Source organism: Cephus cinctus, unplaced genomic scaffold (genome assembly GCF_000341935.2).
Source record: "Cephus cinctus unplaced genomic scaffold, Ccin1 Ccin1_scaffold0689, whole genome shotgun sequence".
Classification (NCBI taxonomy): Eukaryota; Metazoa; Arthropoda; class Insecta; order Hymenoptera; family Cephidae; genus Cephus; species Cephus cinctus.
This window is the reverse complement of record NW_014333312.1, coordinates 1,290,796-1,314,776: the sequence shown is the minus strand read 5'-3', so window position 1 is coordinate 1,314,776 and position 23,981 is coordinate 1,290,796. Positions and strand designations below refer to the sequence as shown.

The 23,981-nt window shown below is 42.4% G+C and overlaps 1 protein-coding gene across 7 annotated transcripts in view; it reads right to left on the bottom strand.

The window, feature by feature from the left end:
* Positions 1 to 23,981, bottom strand: part of LOC107269764 (TWiK family of potassium channels protein 18) — a 146,643-nt gene that overhangs the window by 91,579 nt on the left and 31,083 nt on the right. For 6 of the 7 annotated variants that reach the window (XM_025087074.1, XM_025087076.1, XM_025087078.1 and 3 more), the window contains one exon: positions 5,971 to 6,116. The exons of the other annotated variant lie outside the window; for it this stretch is intronic. The gene's annotated coding sequence lies outside the window, so the exon portion shown is untranslated. The remainder of the gene's footprint in view (positions 1 to 5,970; positions 6,117 to 23,981) is intronic. 7 annotated transcript variants of the gene reach the window in all.

Here is a 23,981-nt window from a genome sequence, read left to right as displayed (position 1 = left end):
AGCCTCCTGGTATTTCCCCGTAGGTAAAATCTTTCGGCGAATTTTCAATGCGAGATTCGATGATTTAATAAAAGATAGGAACAGCGTCCTGTCGATGGCGCTTAATCTTCTTTATTCTGTTTTTGAGATAAGATAAAAAAAGAGAAGCTGTATTTGAGCTTTTGACATTTTTCTGAACGGGGCTATCGGCTAAAGCTTCGCCGATGAAATATTGTCGTGTATCGGGGGGAAGCGAGTGGCTGATCCATGGACGGTGCAATTCTTTTATCAGCAAGCTCAGCTCCTGTCAGTCGTCCGGCAACGACGTCCGACGTCGTCCGACTATGACGGACGTCTTGCAGAAGTCCGCGTTCGGGAAACAACTATATTTTCAGCAGTAATCGAAACTGTCAGAACAATCGGAAATATTCGAGAAACGGCTTTTTCCATCTCTCGTGTGACTGGATGCCCCCGATAGCCAGGATATACCCGGAGCAAGCTCCAATGAAAAATGGCTTCACCCCATATTAATAGCGGCTACTTTAAAGTTATACTTGGTACGTGCCTCGAACGCTTACTGCACTCTTTACACGTGGCAGCCCTCGAGCTGTGTGTCGATCGCGATAGATTCGCTACACGAGAACGCCGTTTCCATTGAGATATGGAGGAGTCTGTATTTCAGGACCAACGAGATTTCCACCCCACCCGTCTTTTGCAAAAAAAAAAGAAAAAAAACACCCCATGTATCTTGAGAGGCCAAGAACCTTGGGAACCCAAGAGCAGGAGGCCAGAGCTTTGAATCTCTCTCTTTTTTTTTTTCTTACGCCTTTTTCTTGCTATCGTTTCTTGTGGATTTTTTTTTTTCCCCCACGACGCCGAACTCGTCCCAGGAGACAGGAAAAGTCACGATATTCATTCGGGTCTCGCGGTCGATGAGAATGGGCTCTCTCTGAAATAGCGCAATCTTGCAGGACTCAATAAGACGGGAAACGAATGATGGATAGAAAGAAGGTAAAATAGAATGAACAAGAAAGAAGATTGTCCCACTATTGTTAGTGTAAAGTTTTTGATGGTTGGTTGGGTAAAGCATGGTCGGCTTCAAGAAACATTTCTGAAGGCCCTAAACGCATATCGCTCTGGGCCTGCCGGCCTTATCTCTCACCTCCACAGGGTTAGCGAAGCTTTTGAGAGCTTTCAATGTAAAATGGGTGCCAAGAGGAGGTGAAGGGGGGATGGGGTACAATTCAGGTTGGACATTTTATGAAAGGAAAGATGAACGGGGGGGGGGTAGAGTCACGTGACGAAGGGGGTATACAGTATCAGACGCCCTTAATATTTTTTTTCATCCCCCGGATGGAGGAGAGACTCGAGAGAAGTTAAAGGGATTTTTTTTGGATAGGATTTTCGATGGAAATAAAAGATGGGGGGGTGGCAAAAAAGAGAATAAAGAATAAGATGGAACAAGTGTGAAGCTGTAAATCAATCGTAGGGCTAACGAGCCTGACCCAGTTCCAAGGCGGCTTTGAAGACGGCTTTAAGTCACTCCCTTGTCTCCTCGAGTGTAGACACTCTTCTTCGAGTAACACCAGCCCTCCTACTGTGAACCACCCTTTCCGAGACTTTAGCTCCCACGCAAACTCAACTGGTCCCATGCAGCCAGTTATATAAATGGTTAATATTTTTTCTTCCATTTAATATAAATGTCCCGTCAAATGATATCTTGAAACTTCGTGTTATTAATACGAGTCCCGAGCATTTTTCATTGGAACGAAGGAAGTCGGCGATATATCGTGCGGAATTTAAAAATCCTCGATCAAGACCAACCCTGCCCATTTTCCGGAAGCCTTATCCTTTACAGGAGTTTGCATCCTCGGCGATCCATCCCTTAGAAAAAAAAAAAAAAAAAAAAAAAAAAAAAAAAAAAAAAAAAAAAAAAAAAAAAAAAAAAAAAAAAAAAAAAAAAAAAAAAATCCTGAAAACTACCCTTCCTCCTTATTCGCAAATTTTCAAGTTCGGATGAAATACCCGTGCCGAAAGACAATATCGCGTATAATAACACAACCCTTAGGGCGAGGATGTATTTTCCTCGGAAGAGCTCCGATGAGGTATACGATGGGATCGATGAGGGAGGGAAGATGCCGCGCGAGAACAAGCAGCGTCGCGACGCCTCGACGACGCCCTATACTCGTGTCAATTTTTATACCCCGTTTCCGACACGTGGACTTGTTACTTTTACGCTCTCGACCCCCTAAAGCGATTTCACGTCAGATCGGGATGAGCAGAAAGAGGGGTCACGTGGACGCCTGTTCGGCGTCCCTATTTACAGGGGTACACCTTCCGAGGAGTGAAGCTGAGCCAGTGAAGCTGAGCCAGTCGAGCAGGGTCCCGACGAAGTTATCGACGAGCGAAGGGAGGTCGTCGATGCAGACAGAGTCCAAAGGGATGGGAAAAGAAAAGAGGGAAGAAACGAAGAGCGAGGGTGAGTGGACCGTTATTAAATTTCATTGGCAATCGAGTGTCACCCGGGCCTAAAAGGCCAACCAATTATTTCTTTTGTAGTCAGCCGCATAAAAGATTAATAACTCTTTGATCATCGAGAAGGCGATGCGCGCGAGGGAAGATCGAGAGAAAAAATTTATCGACGCTGGGAAAAGTGCTCGTTCGCCATCTGAAGGCACTCAAACTTTTTGTTTCAGAGGAACAACTGCCATAAGACAGGTTCCCACCCAAGTGTAGTTTAATAATACCCGAGTATACGTGCTGAGAGGGTGGGAAAGAGGGGTGTACCAGGAGGGCCGTAAAAAAAATTTCAAACCAATTTCTTCCATTCCAAATCTCACCAACCATTATGCGTTTCAATTTGAACTCAGCCCGCAATCCCTCCGCAACCCCCTACAGCTATTGCCGGCAAGTTCCCATACCTCCCATTTCTGGCCACTCTATTTCCTCATTCGTTCCTCATTTCCCCGGGAAAATGTGATAAAGCGCGATTCTATAATCAACCCTCCGGCGCGAAAGAAACGACGAGTGAAAAAAAAAAAGCGTCTACGACGCGTGGCGTCCAAGTCGAAGTACAGGCAGGGCGTTTAGGCGGAAAATATTCACAGCTTTTGGTCCGGGCCAGATTACAAACCCATAAATAATACACATAAAGGCTGGTAAATTAAGTACCGTAGGATTATGCCGCGTGTAATATGAGCCCGATTACACCGTCGGAGAAAAGTATTATTAATGGGTCTTTTTCCAAGTAGAGTTTTACTGAACAATATCTGCCAAGACTTTAAGTATACAATACCTTATGACAAGGTAAAAAAAATTATCTTCCGAAATTCCCATTCCTATCGCAATAACTGTATCATGGGGAAACCATTGTAATCAAACTTATGAGAATATCATTGATGTTCATACATAGTTGGCTCTAGTTTTAATGCTAACTATATAAATATTGTGACGTAGCTTTTTCTAACTTGACACCGATAGCGAAAAATCTGAGAACGAACTGTTTTCAGAACCAACCTACGTTACCTTCAGCCGTCCACCCTTCGTTCATGCATCCGCAAGCCAGGCGGGCGCCAGCCGATTCTTTTTTCACCGGGAACTGCCGAGCCGGTATAAACTGAGAGTTGGGGTGGAACAGGCCCAACTCCACCAAAACGAGAGCTCTGAGGGAACCTATCAGAAGAGATGATAACTTAACGGATCCTGTCGACTTTTGGGAACGCGTCAAATCGAGAAACACAACCGTAGGTGCTGATCTTTGGGGTCGCGTAAAATCAGTAAACGTAACTGGATGCACGAACGGGAGGTGCGAGATACGGAGAGAAACAAATCGAGAACGTAACAGAACGAATCTGAAGTATCAAATCGAAATCCCTTCACCAATTAATAAATTGGGAGTACTCACCGGAGCTGGTGCAGCTGATCCGTGAAGGCCGAGAACCGTATCCAAAGGACATTCAGGTGGGTACTGCACTAGGGGGCACGACACTACACCTCCGGAACGCACCCAGAAAATCTATAGAATTTCTTGGATATCGCGAGAGCAACGCGAGAACTACACGAGCGAGAACTTTCTATACCGTATCGAAGCTAGAAAAACTATCAACAGATAGCACGGGAGCGCGAGGCAGCTCGTGACACCTCGGTCGATGTCCCGAGACAGACTGCTTTGACAATAGCCAAATTCGAGAACTAGTCATTCTGATTGGTCGAGATTCTTATAGCCGATAACTCTTCCATCTCCCTTGATTCGTCCGTTTAAACTAAATCGAAAGTATTCCTTAGCGAATCGGTTCTAACTTTGCGAGATCCTCCACGGCCGCTTTCCCAGGTCATCGGGCGACAGCTAGGCACCACATCCTTAACTCGGGTCAGGGGGTTCCTCCCCTGCCCTTAACCGTATCAAAACTATAACTCCGCCCGCTCTACAGCTCTTTGCCCATCTCCAGCGGGGCGCCGGGATCTCACCCGGGCTTCTGCCGGTCCGTGGAGACGTCTCCGTCGGGTCCTCTCCTCTGCCGGGCAACTCGGTACGTCGATACTATCTCCCCACGGCGGATTCGAGCACCTCGACTTAAACTAAACAATAACGAAATCTTTCGAGAGAATTGGCATAACTATACGAATCAACCCGAGAGCTTAGCCTCTGAACAGGGTGGCGACCCGAAGGGAACCAGAAATCGAGAACGTTATCTATTTTGGCAGCCGAAGTCGCCTTGTAGAATCAAAAAATTACGTCACAATAAATAAATATATATATATAACAGACTGAATTTAAGGAAAAAAAAATCTTAATTTCAAAAGAAATTAACGCATATGGCGCAGCGCTACAGTATTTAAGAGAGGAAGAAGGTGATAACAGAATCCACTAAAGTCACTGTAAAAGGACGCATTCTACGGATTCTCTAAGAAATCCTGTACTCTTTGTCAAGATAATATACTTTCATCTCGACTGGCTCCCCCTCTGTCACTCTGTTTCTTCGAATCTTGTTCAGCTCTAGAAAATTCAGTCAGTATGCTTTCTGAAAGGTGATACAGTGTGGATATCAAAGGCGAATGATAAATCTTAGCTCTTTCAAGAATTAAGACAATCTTCGCTGAAATTCCCGGTACAGCCGAGAATTTACGCCATCCAGGTAAATTCAACCAATTTTCTGTAGGTAAAGTCTTTGAAATGCCATCCTAGTTCTCCAGTTCTACAGATTCTCTCTCTTTATATGTATATACATTCCATGGGCCGCGAGGCACGAATACAGAATATTGTCCAATGCATGGGAAACTATAACGATCCCGTTAGGAAGTTCTGTGAAGCAATAGGAAATTCCATAGTGACCACTGTTCGCGGTTAGAACAGTGAAAAGGTGGTGAACAGGTCATACAAAGGATATATATACATATACAAATAGAGAGGAGGGAGAAATGATAGGATCAGAGTCTACGGAAAAACGTGAGTTTCACGTGTTGACAGAATATTAGGGAGAAAAAAGCCTTACAGAATGTCTTCTTCGTATGCCAGAATTGCAACGACCGGTTGACCCAGATTTCCCAACAATGGCTTGCACTTGACGCAACCTCCTCTAAAGGATGAAGCCTACGCCTATTTTCACTGAAATTCCGAGTCTTTTATTTTGCCAGCCTAGCCTCCTGCGAGCAGAAGCTTTTATCCGAGTGTGAGGCTTCCTCCGAAGCGTTCAGAGAGTCCAGTTTGAGAGTGAAGAGCTACATATAGTAAGCTCTCTCGCGATGCACCTTATCCTATTTTTTTTCATTTTTTTTTCCATATCTGTGATGCATTTTTGAAATAAAGGCCATTAATGCAGTTGCTCTCGAGCATTTAGTAATAGCTACGATTCAGCCGTTACAGCGGTAAGGAAGAAATACTTTAATATCCTCGTTAAAGCTTCCGCCGGAAAAGGGAGACGCCTGTTTGCCCTTTTCTTTCGTGAAATACGGCCTCGTTATTTTGCTGAATTAAAAGCATGCAACACATACCAACACTGCGGATAGTAGAATGAGCCACTAAAGGAGCCACTGACGTTGCTGGAAGAGGCTGCTGCTGTGCTACAAGAGGAAAGTACCAGTGCTGCCAATCCTAGCGAAGCACGACGATCGCGCGTACCAGGAAGGCCCGTTGGCAGCTGTTGGAAAAAAAATCCCTATTAAAACCTATTTACCATTCAACAAAATAACAAAATCTATTAGGCATTCGAAATGAAAATTTTGAAAAATTTTTACATGACAATCCTTGATCGTACAATTGACCTTGATAGGAGCCACTGTGCTGTGTGATAATTAATTTTTCAAACGTTTATCAAGAGACATTGAGGCGTCGCGACGCTGTGACATTAAAGAGCCTCGTGTCGTATTGCGTTAGGGGAAAGTCAAGAATGAGAATGTATTTAAGGGCAGTTTTGGAATTTTCTCACGAACTCCTCTCTCCTCTGCGTCACTGGACGCCTCTCATTTATCGGGGTTCGCGCCTGCCTCGCTTGATGCTGAATATCTCGTGGAAGCTCGTTTAACTTCGTGGAAGCTCGGCAGTACTCGGCACTTTCGCTCTCCATTGACCACTTTACATTGCTGATAAGGCCATAGATATCACGAAGGTTCCTCGTGGCTCATGTTTTATTTCGACATCAGCCTCACCTCCCAGGACCTAACCGCGCTCGATCTTCTCAGTCTTCCTTATTCCTCCCTCCTTCTTCAACCCCTAGTGTACTCTTCATCCTTCTTGAACCCCAGGACTCTGACGGCACCAAAGATCAACCACAGCTAATAATTTAGCAATATTTCTCAGAACCGACCCCAAATTTCCCGGTTATTTTCTTCGTTTCTCTGCTTCAAACGGAGTTATGAATTTTGGCAAAAAAGTACATTTACGATATAAATCCAATATTCGATTTCTGAATATTCAGAATTCAGAATATTCAGAATATTCTATACATTCGTGTGATTTAACAAGGCGGAAACAGTACTTACGTGGGTAGCATATAGTATTATACATATATATATATATATATTTATTAGCTACAGTCAAGCAGCCAAACTGGCAACGAGAGTGCATTGAGTTTAATTATTCGAAGTAGTAATGCAACATGGCGCTGATTCATTGTCACAACCTTCACGATTTATGTTTTCGCAATGGATTAACCGGTGGCTCTAGCGCGGCTGACGTAGGCAGCTTTTCGTTATATATCTAGCTAATGTATTTTGTATTCGATTTCGGAAGCTCACGAACACGTAGGCAAAGCTAGGGATTTTTCACGTTTACTTATAGTATACCACACCCTGTTTACATGTGCGTGACAAAAACTTCCTTGAGACGTCTGATCTGCATAATGAATTTTTATAACGAAAAATTTATTCCACCACGTAATTAAGTTCTCTACTAATTCTAAAGGATCTTCTGATTTCGTAATTCGAAGCGATACCGAGAACTTTCTTAATTTCATGTTTAACCAGCAGACCGATGAGTTCGGCGAGCGATGCTGAGGAGGTGCGAAGAGGTGAGATCGCAACTTGGAGATATCGATAGAGGAAAGCGGAGGCCAAATTGTAAAGCTCGTTGGCTTCAGCAGGAATGTTGATAATTAACGGCTTGTAATTGGCACAGCGCGTTCTTCTCTCTCTCTGTTTCTCTCTATCCACCATTCTTTCTCCCTCGAATGTTCTTCAGTATTCTCCAGACTTTCACACACCCTTGACGCTCAAACACCTCCAGCAATTTCAACCTCCATTCAAACTTTAAATCAGTTTCTTGTGTCTGGATTTTCGTGCCAGACTACCATAATTTAGCTCGCATAATTTTTCCCCGAGACAGTTCTCCATTATTGATTATGGATGTCATAGGGTAGGTATAGCTACGCGGATCCTTCGAGAAGACCTTTGGCAATTGAGAAAGCTCAAAGGAAGTATGGGCCTTAGAGAGGGATTATCCTAATGATCAGTTCAAGGATCTCTAGTCTCTAGTCTCTAGTTCTCTAGGTGAATCAGTGTCGAATCGAACGGAAGTGACGTCAAGTACATACGCAAGGAGTGCACAGGTAGATATATGTATATGTCTACAGTAAGGTTCGTGTAATTAGGCAGGATCGTCGTATGTGAATTGAGTGAAGTGAGGAAAAGTACAGTGAGGTGAGAGGAGCTGAGGTATATAGTAAGCGCAATATAGGAGAACGAGAAGGACAAGGAGTAGTGAGAAGAAGAGAGAGAGGGAGAGAAAGAATAAGCAGGGTGGGAAACGACAGCTTTTCACGTTTCAGGAAAATAGGCTGGCTCGAGAGTTTCCGGGACAATGAGGGAGGGTAGTAGAAGCAACCACTCGGCCCACAGAAAGTTGCCTGAGCTTAACAGGCCGCAAGCTCGAACTTGACATACTCGGCAGAATGCAAATTAAACTCGTCACACATTTGACAAATCGTAACAAAAAATTTCAAATTTGAATTGATTTTAATCGTTTGAATTTTCATCCTTGATAATCTGTCTCTCTCTCTTTCACACTTATATCCTACGGTACATATTCTCTCTCTCTCTCTCTCTCTCTCTCTCTCTCTCTGGATATTCGCAAGAGAGCTTCAAGGAGGAAAACTTCTTTTTCCCCAAGGACTTTCAACGAAGCTACCCACTTTGAATGCGCTAAACGCTCACGAGTGGCATGATGGGAACGGGCTTTAAAGCATTTTTATTCAAATTCGCGCAAGCACAGCCTTATTCGAAAGGGGCGACGTTTTATAGTCAAAGCGCACTAGCTTACTCCCTCTCTCATTCAGTCGCTCTCTCGCTTTGACCTTCTGAATGGTGCATCGAAAAGTAGTTCTCTCGGTAGGTAAAAGCCAAGTGCTCACTTCCACGAAATAACATGACCACACTCGAACGGGCAGGATGAAATAACACAAATGCCTTACAACGGTCTACAAACGGCGACGACCCTTCGAATCGGTCCTATTGTAAAATTCAGAGGGTCCCGCTTCAACAAAACCCTTGTATAATATAAGCAAAGTCCTGAAAGGTACTTAGCATATCCATACATTAAAGTAATGACTACCCACCGTGGACCTTTAGCCAATTCATCAAAAATTTTCATAGTGTCACGTTCAAAGAAGGATCGATCATCACCCACTTCCGGCATTTACACCACTTCAATTTACATTTCCGGGCCTGTTTCCTATTACGCTAGATTTAGCTCTGGTTCGGGTTAACCACCGAAGATAACCGCAAAACGTTATCTATGGACATTCAGGAGATGATAAATTCACACACACATAGATATATATATCTTATCCAATGTAACATCTATCAACAAAATATGGGGTTCGACACTCTCAGTAACAGCCACTGATAAGTACTGTTGAATGAGGTGGTATATGGATACCGTGGAATTGCGAAGAGGCTAGTACTGTGTGCAAAGTGCATACACAGTTTCACTTACCTTATCTCTTGCTTGGTTGCAGCCTGTCGCACAAAAACACTACCCGATAACTCCAGCGAGCCAACTCCAGCTATAATAATAATAATCTCCACTAGCCAGATAGCTGTAGATCGTTGATAAGACCAGTTGGCCATTCAGTTACTCAGCCAGGAATCAAACGAGCGATTAAAGCTCAGAAAGCCACAAGCATAAAGAACGGACTTTTCCATAGAACTTTTTATTTCCAAGAGAAGAAAAGAGAAGGGATACAAGTTTCCATGAGTTCGCGATGGAACCAATTGTACTAGACTTACAATAGGAGAACTCGACAGTTCTTAAGTTTCTAGCTGATAGCTGATCAGGTCATCAACAAAGTATACCTTTTACGGACAGCTGGAGTGTAGTATAACAGGGAAATCCAGTTACGCTAAAGTTATACGTAATGCAGTATAGCATGTATACGGTCTGTACCGTAGTAACTTATGTGCATATACAGTCCTATTATAGATGTAGATTGTAGTATAGCAAGGGATGGAAGCTTCAATAGCGTGGTTCCAGAGTATCAAGGGGTGCGTCACGATACACCCCTAATGGAGCTTAACTATTTTAATGAACAGCGCCATCCTCCTGAGTTTTTCTTGTTTCTCTCATTATCGAAAGTTTCTATTACGAATACGATTACGGTTCGCGAGCTTTTCACTATTTGGCGCGTTCGCGTCGCGATGTGCTTTTCGGTTAAACGAGTTAACAGGGTGCTATGAGCACTGTAGGAAAAAAAATTCTTTTTTTTTCTTTCTTTTTTTTTCCTGAAATTCCGTGAACGCGAAACTGCAAGTGTTTTTCTGGGGATTTTATGGAAGGTGGATAGTAGAAGAAAATTATTTTTCTGCTTTCGTCGGGATTTGCATTTCTGACTTCTAATTCCGGAGTATACACCTCATATCCATCACTACATATGTATTCCCTGGGAAATTTAATTATAGCGAATTGCTGAGAGCTTAGTAGCGATCTTAGAGTGCGGACTTTCGCAATTGCCCGTCGGCGTCGGTTCTACTGGCAAGGCATCGCATTAATTTTGAGGATCGCTACGGTAATTTGGCGCCGTGACGTCCTCCGACGCTACGAGGTGAGGCAAGGCAGGTCGGGTCGGGTCGTCCTTATAAATGGAAATTAGATTAGAAACAGGATCGTTGAGTTATTTATCGCTAGGTGGACGTTAGCCTTAATTGTACAAACGAGCTAACTCACCTGCCTTTCCTGTACAGTTATTTATTTGCTTAGCACAGTCCGTCTTGCGGTTGTGGGTCACTGTGTACGCTTTATTTGCTAAGGGAGAGCGGGTAATTCGATCTCTAATAAAATATTTATTGAATCGAGAAATAAGGGGGAAAGGGGGAATCGATGAAATGTATGTTGTTTATTGAAACTGGCAATAATTCATTGCTCGCCGTGTTCGGAGCTACGGGGCTTCAATACATTTCAGTGAGATTTTCCAGGTGCTAAACAATCTCTGAAAATTAATTTTAGATGAATTTCAATATTGAATCTATGGTTATCACGAGGAAAATACTCGGTCATCCGCTTGACCGTAACGACGTCCCGTTTATCATTTGCGCGCGCGACCTTTTGAAACATTTAATTGAAATTGATTAGGGTTTTAGCCTTACGTTAAGTATACCTTATGAAACAAGTGTGTATAGGATATCGTGTTGATTATATTGAAATAAGCCTAATTATAAAAGAAAAAATGTTTGAATAACAGGCAAACTTAATTAATGTAAAGTCGATTTATATATAATTTTTCTTTTTTCCAAATTCATACTAGAACCAATTGTAACGGATTTTTCGTGAATTTATTCTCGTGTCACGTTGGCAGGAAATTTTATGAAATTACATTCTGAACGATACGTATTTCATGAATATTTTTTTAACGTAATTCTGTCTATTCTGGAAAAAAAAAGTCTGCTTCTACACGTGTAACGAAATTTTCTCTACGTCCACATATACGCAGGATTTCCATTCGCATGAAAAATAAAATTACCTGACTATATGAGTCTGCGGAATTTCGTTTATTTCTCGGGTCTTCCCAGATACTGATATATGCCGTATCGTGAGATCATAAATTCACAGGCAATTTATACAAATTACCTATAGCCATTAACGCGTTTCGCTATTCCGGGATGCGCTCTTATAAATCAAGCTTCTCGATCCCGGCAGTCCTCTTCATTATATATACAGATATTTAGAGATATCTCTCTATTCCTCGCAATAAAAACAAATAATCCCTTGTTTATTTCCAATATTTCATCCGAAAAAGTCAAAGGTATTTAAAATTCGTCCTATACAAGTGTACTAGAAATATCGTGTAAAATTGCCAAATTCTCAAAATTGAAAAATACCGGGTTTAATTATCGAGTCACGTTACGTAAAAATAGGGGATGCATTGGCAAGTTCTGGTGCTATTTCGTTGAATTGTCCGACAGCTGACCCGGAACATACTAGATTTATATGGAGTACACCAATCCAGGGAAATTCATCAAAATGAACGGAGACTGCGCATTGGTTTTACGTTTCTCGGGGAGATTATTTATCAATCCCGAACTCTACTATCAGTCTGTATCTGGTAAAAAATGAATGCCTTTGAAAGCTGGTGCTTTCAATACTCCCAAATTTTTTTCCAGTTTAGGTACACTACTTAAACACCCTATTGCAGCCCTGCAATGTACAAATTTACTGATCAGTACTTTACATAGAACCTTGGCTAATCGATCGATGGAATCATTCGCTTGCTCACTCTAATCCCGCGAGATTTTCGAAGAGAACATTTGGGGGGGGGGGGAGTTAGTTCCCAATAATTCGAAAATTCCGATTCTACGTATTATTCTGGCTTGTTCCAAGTTTGTTCTATAATGTTCCAGAAAAACAAGTTTCTCAATCGAAATTTGTAGCAGTGACGCGAAAAAAAAAACACTTTATTACTGGAACCCATCCACTGATTTTCCCAGGTTTTTCTAGATTACTCCAGATTGTTCCAGGTTGTTAAAGGTTGATCAGGTAGGACAGACACGTAAAATCAGGGAAACGGTGGAAAAGCTGAGGAGTACGAATGCGCTCAGGATAGCATGTGGATATAGGACCATTTCGAACGATTTCCAAATTATTCCAGGATGTCCGAGCTTGTTAGATTTTTCTAGGTTTTCCTAGGTTTTCGTAGGTTTTCGTAGGTTTTCGTAGGTTGCACCAGATTGCTCCAGGTTGTTCCAGGTTGATCAGGTAGGACACACACGTAAAATCAGGGAAACAGTGGAAAAGCTGAGGAGTACGAATGCGCTCAGGATAGCATGTGGATATAGGACCATTTCGAACGATTTCCAAATTATTCCAGAATGTCCGAGTTTGTTAGATTTTTCTAGGTTTCCCTAGGTTTCCCTAGGTTTTCCTAGGTATTCTGTAGGTTTTCCTAGGTTTTCGTAGGTTTTCGTAGGTTTTCGTAGGTTGCACCAGATTGCTCCAGGTTGTTCCAGGTTGATCAGGTAGGACAGACACGTAAAATCAGGGAAACGGTGGAAAAGCTGAGGAGTACGAATGCGCTCAGGATAGCATGTGGATATAGGACCATTTCGAACGATTTCCAAATTATTCCAGAATGTCCGAGTTTGTTAGATTTTTCTAGGTTTCCCTAGGTTTCCCTAGGTTTTCCTAGGTATTCTGTAGGTTTTCCTAGGTTTTCGTAGGTTTTCGTAGGTTTTCGTAGGTTGCACCAGATTGCTCCAGGTTGTTCCAGGTTGATCAGGTAGGACAGACACGTAAAATCAGGGAAACGGTGGAAAAGCTGAGGAGTACGAATGCGCTCAGGATAGCATGTGGATATAGGACCATTACGAACGATTTCCAGGTTATTCCAGGATGTCTCAGCTTGTTTTAATTTTTACTAGGTTTTTCTAGGTTTTCGTAGGTTTTCGTAGGTTTTCGTAGGTTGCACCAGATTGCTCCAGGTTGTTCCAGGTTGATCAGGTAGGACAGACACGTAAAATCAGGGAAACGGTGGAAAAGCTGAGGAGTACGAATGCGCTCAGGATAGCATGTGGATATAGGACCATTACGAACGATTTCCAGGTTATTCCAGGATGTCTCAGCTTGTTTTAATTTTTACTAGGTTTTTCTAGGTTTTCGTAGGTTTTCGTAGGTTTTCGTAGGTTTTCCTAGATTTTTCCAGGTTACTCCAGATTGTTCCAGATTTTTGTAGGTTTTTCTAGTTTGTTCCAGGTTGTTCTCGGTCTATCGATTATTGTTCTAGAATTCTATAACGATCGGGTAGTAGCAAGTCGGACAAATGTAAAAAGAAACGATTTTATCTGCATAAAACGTTTTTTTGATCCCATTCGAACATTTTTTACTTAGGGTTATTAATATTCTGGAACAATATTTAGAACACCTAGAACAACCTAGAACAACAAAAAAGTTTGATTTTCCATAAGTGGGGGGTTCGGTAAAAAAGTGTTTTTTTTCGCCTCACGACTAGAAATTTCAATTGACAAACTTGTTTTTCTGGAACATTGTAGAACAAACTTAGAACAAATCAGAACAAACAACGGAACCGGAATTTTGGATTTAGGGGTAGAGGGGGGGCTAACTTCCCGGGCCTAACACTGGGTCTGAATCTTTACCTTACGCCGAGAGTAAATAGCCCAAAGCTCAACTTTTCCGTTGATGTAGAGCTTTTAGGATAAAAATATTTGCAAAATATAATCATATAAGTACAACGAAGCTAATAGCTACATCTTGATAAGGGTTGGAAGAAATATATTAAATTACAAAAAAAAAGATAATCCAAACATCTGTTATGATTTCAGCTACTGCCCTCCATTCCTTCAATCTCATTTACCTTTAATCAAGGAGTAAATTGTACCTGAAATTTTCCTGATTGATATCCCAAATCGTGTGTTTGTCCACATGGACGTAGGATTGTAGAAGGGCAGAGGGAGAAGTTGTTTTCAATGTCGCTAATGGCCAGCCTTATCCTATCTGCCATTCATTAACCCTCCTTTATCCGATGCAAATCGCTTTTTTGTTCGTTGCTTTGTAAAAGAAAATTCTACGAGTTCTCCCTGAAAGGACTTTCCTTCGCCCACCAAGGGACAACGAACAAAGATGTTTGTACTTGACGTATAAAGCCCTAAAGGTACTAGGTCTTTCGCCTCAAAACGACCGTTTTCACTTGCCAAAACAAATGGAAGTCCAAAGACCGTCATTAACGTATGATCACGTGGTTGATTCGTGATGATAAAATATTAATCCTTAAAAGGTTTCAGATGTAAGATAGATACCATGACCCTGTCCGATTGCAGATGCCATCAGTACATTTTCCAATGAAAAACATTATTACAGTTTGCTCAAAAAAAAATTTTCAAATTATAACCAAAAATTTAATCCCTTATTCATGATGAGATATGCTACTAGGCCTTTCTGCCTCGTAGTAAGGTGCTGTCTAAAAAACAAAAGAAGAATAAGAAGACTCCCTACGCTAAAAGTTAGTCAAATCTTCACTGTACTTCAATCTCTTCTGATCCATAGGATACGAAGAGGAAAAGAGAGGGTAGAAAAAACACAACCGTAAATACAATTTAAAGAAACACTGGGGTAAATAAGCGCTGATAGGCATAGGAATTTTCCATCCCCTTGCACCCACAGGAAATAAGGGCTTCTGTACCTCGGAATCAACGATAGTCTGACTCAGGGGGTAAAAAGCGTGCCGGCAGCCACCCTTAGACAGCGACGAATCCCAGCTTCGATCCGACCCCACGAATCGAAACGCCGATACAGGCACCCAAGCGATTCTCTCGTGGCACTAAGGCCAGCCTTGGACTTGGTAAATTCACATTGGCTTTTATTTGGGGAAGGGGATGTGACAGGGTGTAAGAGGATTTCTAGATGAAAAAGGATGGATGAAGGGGTCCCCATTGCGATTCACGGAACGAAGCTTTAAAAGCAGGCAACATCGCGAATTTCTCGGGTAATCTAATATTCCGAATACCTTTTGTGGGGGTAGCTTGCGAACAGTTGAAAATTGAAATAGATTATATGACGAGGTACCGAAGGGTAGAGTATAAGGTTGCTTTAGGGCTGATGCAGAAGCGACACAGAGTTCAAGGAATAAGGAAGATGAACTAGCGTCCATATAGCCGATATAACCAGACCGTCACTGTCGAATTCCCTGTGAGGCACAGTAGAATCCCATAGGATCGAGATAAATCGATATCAATTCGATGACTTCTTATCTGAACGATAAAAGGGTGCCGCTCCCCTGTCTACTGGCTGGCTCATAACCTACAATAGGTAGACACCTTATAGGCCTGTAAAATCACTCCTTCCTACTGGATTCCTCAAATCCAATATTCTTACAATTTTCCTATTGCCTATACTCGCGAGACCTATTTCTCCGTATCTGATACTGTTGCCGTTCCTAATCCTCCTAGTGATCGATTGTAAGTCACCAGAGTCGAATTACGAGACGAATGACCGGGAACACGTAACTACTGTTTGCCAAGCCGTAAGGATTTATGTTAAACGGGCATAATCCCATCGCAAATGACATTTACAACTGGACAAACCTGACACGCTGCAAATACGTATCGGGTGCATCGTGGTTGGCAAGAAAAATTCATGCAAATCCTTCTCTATGAATATTCAATTAATGTAATCCGACGATGCGCCCAGTCTAGCGAGGTCGTAACCAGTCGACGAGCGTCGGGACGCTGAGAGCGTCCATAGTGTTACTTACTGTTTTTCCTACGTGTAAACCATTCAACCCCTTCCTTATACTTGTCAATGCTATTTCCAACAGTTCTCTCACTCTCTCTCTCTCTCTCTCTCTCTCTCTCTCTCTCTCTCTCTTTTATATCATAATTTTACTACTTTGAGTACAGTCTGTAGTTAGCTGTGTGACGAGCAACTGTAATTTGCTGGACGCATCATCAGACTCGGCCGATCGATTCCCCCCAGCTAACGCGGGTGACATATATAGATAGCATAGTTATATAACGTACAAATCCATTGAAAATCACACTGGCATAGAAAAGTGGTCCTTTGAGAGGATACGTGTATACTCATTCGTCGTCGATCTAACTATTTCTCTGTATGGCAGATCCATCGAGTATTATGAATGGTATGAAAAAATGACATTTATCAAGCAGTCAAGAATTTTTGTAGCGTTCCGTTGACACCCGTTTAAAAAAGACAGACGCTTCACCAATAAGAAAATAAATCGACTAGAAATTTCCAGCAAACTTCAGAACGCTGAAGCCAAGGGATTGAGACTGTCGACATTGATTTAATGGACAATGCATTTCTTTGACAGAATATGAAAAATTGAAACGGCCTATATGTCCATAATGGCAAATAAGGCTCCTGGAAAAAATTCGATAACTCGTAACGATACGATGCATGTACGATTCACTTTCATCGGGTCGCCTAAGCGGGTACCAGTGTTACCAGTGGTACCGGAAACATGAAAAAGGGAGGTAGAAGCGAAGTTAAGGTAGGGTAGTTGTGAGGGGTGGTCGAGAATAGGGGGAGAGGGAATTAGGGTAACATCTGGGCCTGACGGGCCGTCAATGGACAAGGGGAGGAAGAGAGAGGGGGGGGAGAGGGGAGGAAGAGTACCAAATGCTATATATATATGTATAGGCACAGGCTAGAAGGCATCCTAGTGTATCCCGCAGCTTCCATTTCTCCAGCATCCATCCCCGCCGTGGACGCTCCCTTCGGCAGAAGCTGTCGTGTGATTTATATGAGAACGATTTCGCGTCCAGCGAGCCAGGTAATCGCGCAATGATTGGGGAATGTAATTGATTGGTGATTGGCCGTGTCAGGCCATGTTTGGCTCAGAATTATGTCCGCGTTATCGGCTGAATTAGCACTTTTTTTTTTTTCTAGCTGCCGGATTTACGCCTCCAGGAGCACCGCTATTATCTACCTTAATTACGGTTAAAATGCCTCCCACCCTCGTTAAACCTACCGACCTCAACAGAACCTCACGATGTTCTTGGTATGTAGTAACTTAAAGGAAGGACAACCTTAATGGAGGATAACGGTCAGGAGCAAAGTGTAATTCGCGACAGGTGGGACAAATCGTATTTCCGATCGATACGTTAACGATTTTCGGTAAAAGAAAAACTGCCCCTACTTTACAATTCCATAGAATAGCCGAACTCGATAGTTTAACGAACCGTGACTTTGCGCTGCCCGCATATCCCTTTACCTTCGTATAGCTACGTGTAATATGAATGCTGAGACCAGGTGGGTTGGCTGGGATTTTAAACGACCTCCTTGACAATGGAACTTCGTTTCTTCGGTTATTGTCGATTTTTGCGGCTATTTCGAATTAACCCAGCATGGCTTACCTTGCATCAATGCTATAGAATCGAACCACCCTCTAGATGGTCGAACGGTGTTCTGTGAATGCGTGGGTAATTACATAAGAGTATCGAAGTTTCTTCAATGTTTGAAGGGGGGGAGGGGAGGGGGGGAATGGTTCATATAAATCTCTATACAGAGTATGTTTCCTTCTTTGAAAAGAAGGTATAGGGAAAGCTCGATCGAGCGAAGGCAGTTTTTTATAAGTTGGAGAAAAAGGGTAGGCTGGAAGTAAAAATAAAAGTTAGCGACTCAGCCCGTCCAACGCTACCCTTTCGTGAACTACCATCCCTTCTGCCATTTGTACAGGGTGTTTCAGCCGGTTTGAAAATTCCCTAAAGAGAATACGTAACGCCCATGCGCCCTTCTTGGGAATCTAATGGCGATCTTTTCTCTTCCTCTATCTTCTTCTTTGCTACCTATCTCTCCCTCTCTCTCTCTCTCTCTCTCTCTCTCGTTGAATATGCTATACATGTACGTATGTTAAAACTAGCTTCGGAAGAAAAACCGTAGTGAACCACATTCCCGGCATATCTTCGTAGAAAACATCCACGGTGCGCCAACATTATCCCTCTCATAATTTTGCTAGCGGCTTACACAAGCTTAACCCCCGCTATCCTTGCAGCCTTAGTACCGAGGAACTACCCTGGAACTAGAGGGCTCCCAAACTCCTACCCCCTAGCTGCCCGTTCATAAACTTAACATAAGGGTTAAGTCTTAGCTGGCTCCCCCTTACTGTGGTACCAGCAGTCTCTCAGTCTTACTACGAGTCCTTGCGCTGTTCAGCCTTGGGCGAATTTAAAATTTCTACATTCCCTTTATAAACGAATCTACTTCTTGAAAGATGCTTTTTCTTTTGTCGAAGAAACATTATTTCTCAGGTACACTCTTCTCCTTTCTTCGATTACGTTATATCCATGCCAGTGACAATAATAAGGTTTCTTTTGCTAAGATTATTATTATTATTTTTTTTTTTTCGAAAGATTACTTCCAAACGTCTATTAAGTAGCAATATATTCAAGAGCTTATATATTCCATAACAGATTTTAGGCTAAGTGCTGATATTCATGGGAATAATCCTATCAAAGAAATCTTACCCAGGGCACGAAAGAAATTTGAGTTTTATTTTCTTTTTGAAAATCCAAGACTCTATATCTAAAGAAAATTTTGTCAATCCCGATTTCTGTAATAATATGAAATCCGTATTTTATTTTATTGATCCTTTACGTTCGATTCCCATGTAAGGGTGGTTTTTTTTTTTTTACTCGAAAATAAATCCAGCATACCAAGAACCCGATAAAATCATTGGCGAGGACAGAGATATTCTTTGCTGAACTTTTAGGAATTTATGCATCGACGCCTCCGTAGTGTATCTGCAACGGCGTCGATAAAAACCGAGCGATATGAAAACTCCACCGTTTCCCATTAATGGTTTCTCTCAAAAGGTCACTCGTACTCTGACTCGACTGTTTTTAAAAAAAAAAAAGTAATAAAAACATTACTTAGGCAACTTAAGAAGTGAAATAGATAAAAAGAGAAATTTTCGAGTTTTGACAAAAAAATACCGAACGGACGTCTCGAGGTCTAAAAAAAGCAGCAAGGCAAAAGAAAAACGAACGAATCTCCCGGCAGAAATATGATTTCCGTCATCAAAGCCCAAACGGGATGCGTAGCGACGGTCTGCGTCGTTCACTAGACTTATCGTTTTCACTGACGCTTCTGGTAATACGTATAGTCTGAAAAACACGTTTTCCCACTTGGGCCGGAAATTTATCCCACTCGGTGAACGCATCCTTCCATTATCCTAGAACCACTTCGGTACGATGCGTTGAGTGTCCTCGACGTAGCACCAGACAAGTAAAAGTGCACATTTCCATTTTTTTTTTCAAAATATAAAAATAAAGTTATCCCAACCAATGAGATATACAGAAACTAAATAAAAATATTTAAAAAAAAGTCATTCCCTCTCCCATCAAGTAAACGAAACCTCGATCCAAGTTTTATTCGTCATGAGAAATCAGTGAAGAATTGTGAATCTCCAGGCTTGGCAGCCACGGAAAGACGATTTCCAAACGGATACTTCAGTCCCTTCGCATCCCTTTGGGACCAGAGGGGCCTTCGTGGCTACAAACCATTGAGTGCCCACTAAACTAGACGAGCATGATTTACGACGTATTCGCGATAAGGGAAGGCAAATACGCGAAGGCTCTGCTTTGTCATGCTAACGAGAAAGGCTCTTCACGGGTATCCCTATACACTTTGCACGGGAGATCTACGCAGCAGCCTGTACGACTACAGGGGGGTTTTACTACTGCGCTCGGACGTTACCGAATGACTGAAAAAAATCCCACTCGTTATTTCCGGCAGGATTTTTCGAGCGTGATTTTTTCACCGTGTTGTTCTCCAATTTTTTTGTCGATTGCACAAAAACCCAAAAGGCGGACCAGGGGGTGGGATCGAGAGGATCGGAGTGCTGCGGCCAGCGCGAAACGATTCCAGGAAAGTGGCCATTTGCATAAACGAATATGTAAAATATATCGCTGTCTGTTTCGCGTGTACGCTTCCATGCCGCGAGGGGCAATCCGTCACAACTGGCGCCATCGAATTTCTCGCTGATTACTGCGTCATTTTTTCCTACTTCCCATACATCTCCCTCTTCGATGTATATATAGCTATATTTATATACACACCCAAAATACTCACGATCTCGTGATGTCCCGTTATTCTTGAAATACAATGATGAGACTCGTAAAATACAATCTTTATTTATATTAAGAAAATAAATTATACCTTAAGGCTGGTTACGTACAGAGCTATGGGTATAATAAGCACGTGCGATTCGGACTTAAGGAATTTATAGAAGCAGAGTTAAGCTTCCTATCTTGCCCCAAGGATCTTCCACCCTTTTCGAATATTAAGCAGGGAACGTAAAAGCATCAAATAACCAAGAGGTTACAAACCACAAATCTATCATAGGGTCTAAAGCGCGCGACCTCGAAGATTCTCGTTACCTCGGGACAAATTCTAACATCAACCACCGCTGCGAAGAGAATTTTTACGTTTAGTAAATACTCTGCCGGATTTCTTTTTATTGGGTTGTCGACTTCAATTTTATAGAGAACTTTGACCTCCTACCTCTCTCTCTCTCTCTCTCTCTCTCTCTCTCTCTCTCTCCCACTCGTGTCCTATCCTCGTCCACTATACTTCAGCGTCCTCCATTCGGGGTTGGCTCGATTCTCAGACTACCATTCCGTAAAGTGAATCTTCCGGGCCGGAGACAAGTTTCGCGAGTTCTCGTTTACAAGCGATGAGTACGAGGTGGCGCTAAAACGGTTACGGTAAAACTGCACAATCCAATTTGAATTCTGCCACCATGAACGGCACCGACATTAACCTTCGGCCGGGCATAGACGACCCTCTAAACTTTTTGCGAAAGTTATCCCCGGTACACGACTCGTGCTGGATGAACTGGCAATTTCCCCTTGAGGATAATAAGGGATGATCCCACCGAAAGGTCCGTGGATTCATCCAGTTTCTGCTCTAAGACTGAATAATAGCAAACGCGTGACCACATACCTTGGCTCAAACGTCAACGCACGTTTGTATTTTTAGTAGAAATTTACGAAATTCACCAAAAATCTGACACGGAAAAAAATTTTTTTAATTTTACAAATTTTTATTCGGCTCCTTTTTTCAGGTCATACAGACCTCGTAAGACCTAGCGAGAATCTAGCAGACGTCGAGGACTTCGAATACGTCATACGTCGGTAAGTAAATGCAAGAGTGACAGCAACGATATGACACTCCACCCGAAGGCTATTTGCAGACGTATTTCGCGCGAAAAGCCGCTTTCGGTAGATTAAAAATCCGTTACCCGTTCGCTGCGCAAACAGGACTGCTGGTTCTGTGTATACGGTTAAGAATATTTCATCGAAAATTCCTCAGTCTTCCCAAGAGGCCAGATAGGGAAGGACGCGGTACGTTCGTCCTGCCCTGACTCCATGGAATTTCAGGAAGGTCTTACACCCACTACGTCTCAAGGGTTCCTACACCTCCCCCTCATCCCGTTCGTGGCCTTGGCGTGCCTAGGTCTCTGCCTCATCCTCATTCCCTGCACACCAAAGCTACCAAGCTACGTGCACACACGCTAGACGACTGACGTATTTTCACGCTCCCGGGCAAAACCGATAAAACATCATGAAAAGAATAATAAATCCCAACTGCACGGAGACGCCCGACCGGGCGTTCTTCAGGAAATGTCAAACTCACGAAAGATTTAGTTGAATAATTTTTTTTCATTCCTCAAGTGCACCCAATGAAATTCGCCAAGAAGATGGATCTACTGTAGAGTAGTACCTGCTCCTTAAACTTTTATACAGTAAACTCCCGTTAAGATTGAGAATTTCCAGTGTCCTGGATATACATTTTTCATATATTTTTTTTTAAATACATTTTCAAATTTTTTTTTGAACACAATGACAATATTATAAAAAAGTAACGAATGACTCGATAAATATTTTGGGGTGGACCGTGCGTTAGCTCTTTTCTGTAAATTAATATGTAAAATATAAAGAAAAAGGAGGTCAGAGTATAACGTATCTCGACGGAGGAGTAAAACCTCCGACGAGACGAACGAATGGCTGTACCGGATGAGACTGTCGTGATCTCGCAAGTCATAACACGGTACTTCGTGAGATTGCGCATCAACTTCCCCGGGAGATATGTTTTGTCGGCGGGTATGAAAAATATTTTTCAATCCTCGCTGCGAATTAATGCGCTCGTGACGTCAGGATCGATCGGTGGCCTCGTCGCTCTTAAACTAGCAAAGATCTTAGATAAGTAAGAGCGTATACCGCGTCTACCCCTTTTACGAAATGTTAATATCGCAAAAACCAAAGAGGAATTATTTGAATAAACCAAGGGTAGTAAATCAAGTACCCCGTGTACATTAAGATGCGATCATATTTTACGAAAATATGAAATTTTCCTCATGCTTTATCTGCGATTCCTCATTATTTCACAGGACTCGCCCAAATCACAGATCGAGGGAGAAAGGCAAAAGGACTCGGGCGTTGCCACCCGATTATTCGCTATTAAGGGATGATAAAAGCTGTAAACAGGATCGTCTTTATTACGAGAAAGATCCTTAAAGCCTATTGGCTACGAAGGGGTGAACGTGGCAAAAAGGGGTTGAAAGTAGCTGGAGGGCACTGAGGGGTGGTTCAAACAGGCTGTAAACCCCATCGATACGAAAATCCTTCCGCTGTTCCTAACATACCGAAACCTGCCAAGCTTCCAGTTCACAGCCCACATAATTGGAAGTAGCACTTTTGAAATTCAGCCTGGAAACTCCCGTCGAATCTTTCCCCCGTCCCGACGTCCTTTCCGATTGTAGAATCGTTACGAACGTAGAACCCTTAGAAAAGGGTGAATCAGAAATCAGGCCAAATCGAACAAGCCCCTCGAGTAACCCGCTATGCACCACGAAGACGCGTTCATTAGCGTCCAATTATTTCCCCAGTATTCTGCAGAGCACTATGGACACTTATTGGGACCCAAATCGAACTGACAGATACGAGCTGGGTTAAAGTGACATAAATCCAAATACCTGAAGAGTACAGAATTAAAATGATGCACACCGACGATATATCCTAAGGAAATATTTTTTTACTCTATCTTTTCACGAGTTACTCAAGTTCGTGCTATATGGCTGATATATAATATTCCCAATAAATTATACGCGCCCGATTGAAAGGATCCCGTCGATATACGAGATGTAAATTTGTTCCTTTGATTTACGCCAGTTCGTTATGGTCCCGTTGATTTATATCGTCGGTAACAAGATGCTAAATTATAATACCCTTGAGTTAAAGGGCTGCGGACGTTTACATCCTCGCCAGAAGACAGGGACAAAAAGAGTGAAGCGATTGGATGAAAGAGAGACGGCGTCGGTAGCTAATGGGTAAAAGAGGAGAAATTGAGAAGAGGTTAAAAAGGAAAGCGATAGAAAAAATCTTGAGAGACCTAATCTGAAATGGCAACTGACTTCATTCATAAAGTTTAGTCTCTCGGTGTTTTCCTGAAAGTGATATCTACTGCTTGGCAGGCTAGATACATTAGCTCTCGTGATCACCTCATAATTTTAATGGCGTCTCTGCGTTATATTCTACCGAGAATTATC